Below are 6649 nucleotides of genomic sequence, written 5' to 3' on the forward strand. Positions count from 1 at the left end.
TCTCCTTCTCTCTCTCCCCCTCCCCTTCTTGCACTCTGTCTGTCTCTCTGACTCTCAAAAATAAACATTAAAAATTTTTTAAAAAATAAAATAAAATAAAGGTCAGTCGTAGTTAACAATTTTAGGCATAATGTCAATACAATTCTCTGAAAGCATAGAAGATGAATTTACATATACAGCAATGAAGGGGTTAGAAGACTTCAGAGAAGGGTTGGTATTTGAGCTTGAAGTACAAGTAAAATTTGCCAGAGGAAAAAGGAGACAACTCTTGAAAGACACTGAATTTCAACATCCAGACCCCAGAGCGCCCGGGTGGCTCAGTTGGTTCAGCATCTGACTCTTGATTTCTTGATCGGTCATGATCTTGGGGTTGTGGGATTGAGCCACATGTTGGGCTCCATGCTGACAGCATGGAACCTGCTTAGGATTCTCTCTCTGCCCCTTTATGTGCTCTCTCTTAAAAAAAAATCCAGACCCCATATTTAACCGCATAAAACCTTGCTCCTTATAAGACAGAAAAGAGAAAATCCAGTATTTATGGATTGACAGAAACATAAAAACAAAGGAATTTCCCCAAAATGCCCTTGAAAGTTATAGACATTTGGGAGAAAATTTTATAAAACGACTGTAAAGGGAATGACAAAAGATTATTAATGTCTATTTCAAGGCCAACAGCTCTGTTGCTTCTCCTTGAATTAAAGGAAGAAAAACCCCTTATTTTCCTTTTGTTCTTGTTCATGAAGTCCAGTGTGCAAGTTAGAGCACTGCAGAGAAGCTCAGTGCTGGCCTCTGGAGAGTTTTTGAATCTGACCAGAGAAAATGAGAAACACATAGTTATTTCAAAATGTTTCTAATTTTTCAGTTTAGAATAGTGCCCACAGTTTACAGGAAATTGCTAGTGCCAAAGCCTGTTTTTCTTCCTGATAATTTTAAATTGCTATATTCTTTTAAGTAGGATTAGAGTAAAGTTGCTCTGTTCTTTGCTATGCAGCTTTTTTTTTTTTCCTTTTTAAGGGTACCATGTATACCAATGTGGCAATTTAACTCTTTGACTACTTTATATAGCAATCTTTTACATATTATACCTTCACATATTTATATTCGGAGTGTGCTTATATTTCTAAACACTTAGAATGAGTAATTTATACTTAACAAAAACAGGGTTGTTTTTTTTTTAAAGTTTCAAGTGCAATGCAAATACATTTGTTTTATCAAACGCTATAAAGATTTTTTTGTTTAGTGGTTCTTTTTGCTAGCTTTTTAAAACAACTATGGTTAATTATAGGTTTGTGGTGGGTTTTATTTTATTTTTTTTACCATGTAAGATTTTAAATCTACCATCATAAGAAACAAAATCTGTTTTGCCCTTAAAATCACTGACAAATCTATAGACAAAATCTATTTGTCTATAGACAAATCTATTGACAAATCAACCTAAAATCTATTGACAAATCTATAGGCAATATTACTGGTTCAACAGATGTTTGTGGAATAAATAATTGGTGGAAAAGGAGACAGACAAATACAAACCCTGGCTCCCATTTGAATCTACAATTTTTCCTAAATTCAATTCTAAAAAACTCTTGGTTGCTACAGACCAGAGTTCTGACAGGGAAACTTGAGGGTGGTTGAACAGGAGTCCTGAGATCATTTCTTCTTAGAAGGCCTGCATCAAACTTTTTAGCATTGATGCTATAACAATTTGATTCATGCATTCAACAAATTTTAAAACATTTATTGAGCATTCACACTAGTAGTAGTAGCAGTAATTGCGATAATAATATTGGTACCAGGTAAGTCCACTTTAGAATTTATTTTGTGCTGAGCCCTGGGCTTCGTACCGATTATGTGAGTCCTCACAATAGCCCTAAATTAGCCCCAGTGCACAGATGAGAAAAATGAGGCACGGAAAGTCAAATCCTTGCCCACGGTCACCCAGAGACTAGATGAATTCTAAAGTGGATCCAGGAGAGTCTCACTCCAGAGTTCCACGTTCTTGGCTACCCTGGGATCCCAAGGTAGGGGTGTCCCACAGGTAATGATATATGTGGGTCAACCTTCCACAAGGATTGCGGTGTTATAGATTCAAAGACTGCAGGAGCAGGGTCATGTAGGCTCTCTTTGTACAGATGACAAATAAGGCTGGTAAGTGAGGTGATTTATCCAAGGTCACACAGACAGGTTTAGAGTGCCCCCTACCCGATCTCCTGTATTGTTTCTCATCTCACCTCTCTTCACTAACTACATGGAGCTGTATACCCTACTTAGCTGAGATATTATCTACCACCGAAAAATCCACATTATCACCTAAGAAACCACGTGGAAATGATTTTAAGTATGTAAATATAGCTCCTTAGAAATAATGTTCATTGGTAACTTTCGAATGGACTTACATTTTTGAAGCTGCACATGGGTCTTAGACTCAAAAATTAGCACTAGAAATTGCATTTAGCAGTTTCAACTTAGGTTGGCTTTGGGTCTCTCCCCTCCCTGCTACCCTAAGTTTCCAATGATCTTTCAGTCTCATCTAGTCTGCTGCCCTAAGGCCATTTAACAGGACATTACTCAGTGATTTCACAACTGGAACAAAAGGAAGACAGAATCAAAAGGTTGTTTAGAGCTGGAGCTATGGACACCAGCAACTGATTCAACCTCCTTACTGTAAAGCCCGAGAAAAGGCAGGAAAAGGCAGGTTGGGGAAGCAACACAATACAATGAAAAAAGACTCCATCGGTTCCCTGGAGACGAGATTCTTACCAGCAGACACCCTGTATTGCAAAGCCTCAGTTCCTCCTACTGATAAAGTGGGTCTGTGACGGGGGGCTAATATAATGCTTGAATATGAACTGATGAAGCTCAGGCATGGGAAAAGAATTAATCGACTGCTACAAAGAATCTTGATTCTCTTGAGGAAGACCTTGACTTTCCTTGAGATCCATCTACTACCACAGAAGCCAATATGGCCAGAGCTTATAATTAGGATATAAAAAGAAGGAAAAAGAAGAGATGATTCTACCGAGAGCAAAGCATAATGCTGGCAATTAGAAATGTGGTTCAGTTTTCCAACCAAGTTATTTTAAAAAATTTTAATGTTTTATTTATTTTTGAGAGATAGCACAAGCAGGGGAGGGACAGAGAGGGGGGGGAACAGAAGATCCGAAGTGGGCTTTGCACTGACAGCTGCAAGCCTGATGTGGGTCTCGAACTCACAAACTGTGAGATCATGACCTGAGCCAATGTTGGACGCTCAACTAACTGAGCCACCCAGGTGCCCCCCAAACATGTTATTTTAAATACCCCAAAGTTTATCCCTAAAGGTTGCCATGACTTCGGCTGATTTTTTAATGGCAAGAAAGATAATTAAAACTTTAAAAAAAATGTGATGAGTCAAAAAGATGGCAAAAGAGTGAGACAGACTGGGCAGAAGTCATAGTTGTGTTACTTAGTAGTATAACAAAACTGGGTATCTTACTTAATCACTCTGGACTTCAGTCTACTCATCTGCAAAATGGGGACAATCCTCACATCTATTTTTCTGTTTGTTGAAGGTTGCATGCAATAAAGTGTACTTTACACTATTTGGCAGATAGTATGCATTGAATAAGCAATAACTATAATTATGACACTTCAGTGCTAGTTCTGCCCCCTTCATTCACCCACTGAGTTGCTCACTTATACAGTGCAGGAACTCAAAGAGATAAGGCTTAGTAAAGACTTGATCACATCTTCATCTTTTGAGCTCCACCTCAAATTCTATCACTTCTTAGAAACCAGAGTGGGAATTCATGATTCCCTCTTCCATGTTCTCTAGCTAGAAACTGATCTGACCTATATCTCACTTGCTCCTGTATCTGCTTTTTTGTTTATTTCGATAGCATACCTTCTTTGGGGCGAGGGAGATCTGCTCTCTCTTTCACAGTCACTTTATACAGAGTGGGCACTCAGGAAATATGGGGGCCTTGCCCTGAATGCATTTGTAACACTTGACTTACTATGTGCATGAAAAGTATTTGAGAATTATAATCATGGATTTCAACTGAGTTCTTAAAATGAAGTGAGGACCTTGGTTTTTCTGGTTTCGTTTTTGTTTTGGGGGCTGGAGAGTGGGGCAAATACATAAGGAAAAGCAAATATCTAGGATCAGCATGAGGACATCTGCTATTTACACAGGACATTTACCTTGGAGGCCAAAGTACTCTACAGATCTGTTGGTATTCTTGTGGCAATTGCCATGATAACCGAAGAGGCATGTAGCATCCCTTCCTTTCACTATCGAAACCCCCAGGAAACAGCACAGTGAGCGGCACTTGTTCAAGCCCTGAGTTCCTGTGGGTCATCTGCAGTAAGAGCTTCTTTGGGTAGGGAGCATTAGACCTGAGACTAGCTGTAGGAGTGGCGATAGGAAAGGGATGTGCTCTTGGGTCCTTCTGTGCCTCAGTTTCTCTCTCTGGACGACGGGAATAACTATCTTATTTTCTACCATCCTATCTCCCCAGATTGGTTGCAGTGTAATTTTTATAACTGCCAGGATAAAGGAGCAATGAACGTGGGTTGAGGTTGTGTTAAAAGAGCTGGTTCCGAACCAGAGCTAAGGCACATTCTTTTCACGTAACAGATGTTAACACTGGCTAATACTTATTAAGGGCTTACTATGTGTCAGGCAGCGTGCTAAGTAGTTTATGTGTATTAATTCACTCCATTCTTAAAACTACCCTATGAGGTAGTCTCCATTCTACAGAGGAGCCAACTTAGGCACAGAAAGGTTAAGCCAGAGCTACACAGCCAGGAAGCAGCAGAGCCCAGGCTGTTCTGTCTTCCTGTGGCTCTCTCTTTAACTTGGTACCTACCACTATGCTCTGCGTGTAACAGGTGCTCGATAAATATTTGTTGAATTGGAGTAAAACTAATGAAACTCAAGCATGCTTGAGAAGTCTCTTCTGTCTTCTCTTCCTTCCAGTTCTGACCCCAGCTCCTCTATTAAGGAAGGTATTTGGCTTTTAATGCAGTGTCTCCAATTGGGAGCTACAGACCCTTGGAGATCCATAATGTGCGTTATTCATAGTTTTCACATAAAATGAATATAAACACATTCTGGAGCGTTGGCATAACGATCTAATACCAAGAACTGTCTTACAGCTTCAAAGTCTATGTGTGCTACGCCTTGGGGCCAAGAGTTATAACTTTACCCATTATGCTAATAAGAAAGGAACAGCAGAAAGTTAACCTCTAAATGGTATAATAGAGTCAAGTGAAACCAAATGTTATAATGACAAAGGATGTGAACAAAGGTGTGGTAGCTGCAACTGAGGAAAGATGAGAGAAAACCGTGTCAGTATCTGACACCTGACACAGCATGAGAACTGACAGAGCAGACACAACTCAAATGTACCCATACTTGGGCAGTCAGTACCACATGATGCTGGTAGTCGTCGAGTAAACATTGCTAATTTAATGTTATTGTTCTGGGAGGGGATTTCATATTTAATTTATAAACTTGTTTTGGCTTTGTTCCAGAATTCTTCATAAGCTGTAACATAACATTATATCCAGTTTAATGTTTATATAGGTAACGTTATAAAAGAAACTAAGCCAATACCGGGGAGGCCTGAGAACATTTTGTCTCTAAAATAGCGGAGGATATATCGGTTTCTCTCACGTTTGAGAAACAGAACAGCACTTGCTGGGGGCTTTCCTGTTTAAAATTGCAAACACAAAATCATTAGTGTGCCCTTAACACCCTGGTGTGAAATAGCATGTTAGGCCCTCCCTTTCTGAGAGCTTGGACTTTGATGGGAGAAAGGACAGCTAAGAGGCCTAAAAGAAAAAAATGTGCAGAGGCAGGTCATTAAAACTCTGTAACCTTCAGTTCCTTATCTCTAAAACTGGTTATCTGCAACTTGGCCGCAACTGTTTATCTGTAAAGCTGGTTCATAGAAGGCACTTAATAAATCGTCATCTCTGTTAAATACTGATGTACTTGGGAATGAAGAGGAAAGCTCTAGCCCTAGGTTCCTATATGGAGCGGTCACCGGCCTGGCTGGGGGAGACCCGGAACTTGGGCTCCCAGCAGCGACTCAAGGAAGCAGGCCCGCCGGGCGAGGAGGTGGCTCCACCAGCTGGTGCCCCTCTGCAAAGCTGAGGCGGTGGGCTCACCAGCCCGCCCGCCACTCGGAAGCCACCCAGCCCTGCTGTGCCCCGGATCCTACGCACCCACCGAGCGCCGAAAGGGATGCCAAACTTTGCCGGTCCTGCCACCGGACGCAGCTCGGCGTTCCTCAGAGGAACTGCGTGACGGGGAAGGAACTCGGTCATCCCCCTAAAAACTCAAGTGCACAGATTTTCCACAATTCCTCAATTTGCCGAGGTGTTCCCCACGCCCCAGGTGTAGCCCGCGCTCTTAGCGCTAGGCTGGGGTTGGGGGACCATCTTGGGGGGCACCCGGTCTTCGCGAGCAGGCATTTGAGTGCAGGCGGCGAAGGCCCGAGGCTCGCTCCGGAGGCTGCGCCCGAGCCGCGGGGGTGCGCGGTGCCGGAAGGGTGAAGGCGCGCGGCTCCCGGGCCGGGCGGGCCCTCCGCGAGACCGGCGCGGACTGGCGCGGAGAGGCCGGGACCGGCGACAGCCGCCGCGCCGCGGGGGGCCACCTGCGCGG

The sequence above is a fragment of the Herpailurus yagouaroundi genome, unplaced genomic scaffold (genome assembly GCF_014898765.1).
Source record: "Herpailurus yagouaroundi ecotype Mexico unplaced genomic scaffold, PumYag 180, whole genome shotgun sequence".
In the NCBI taxonomy this organism is placed as follows: domain Eukaryota; kingdom Metazoa; phylum Chordata; class Mammalia; order Carnivora; family Felidae; genus Herpailurus; species Herpailurus yagouaroundi.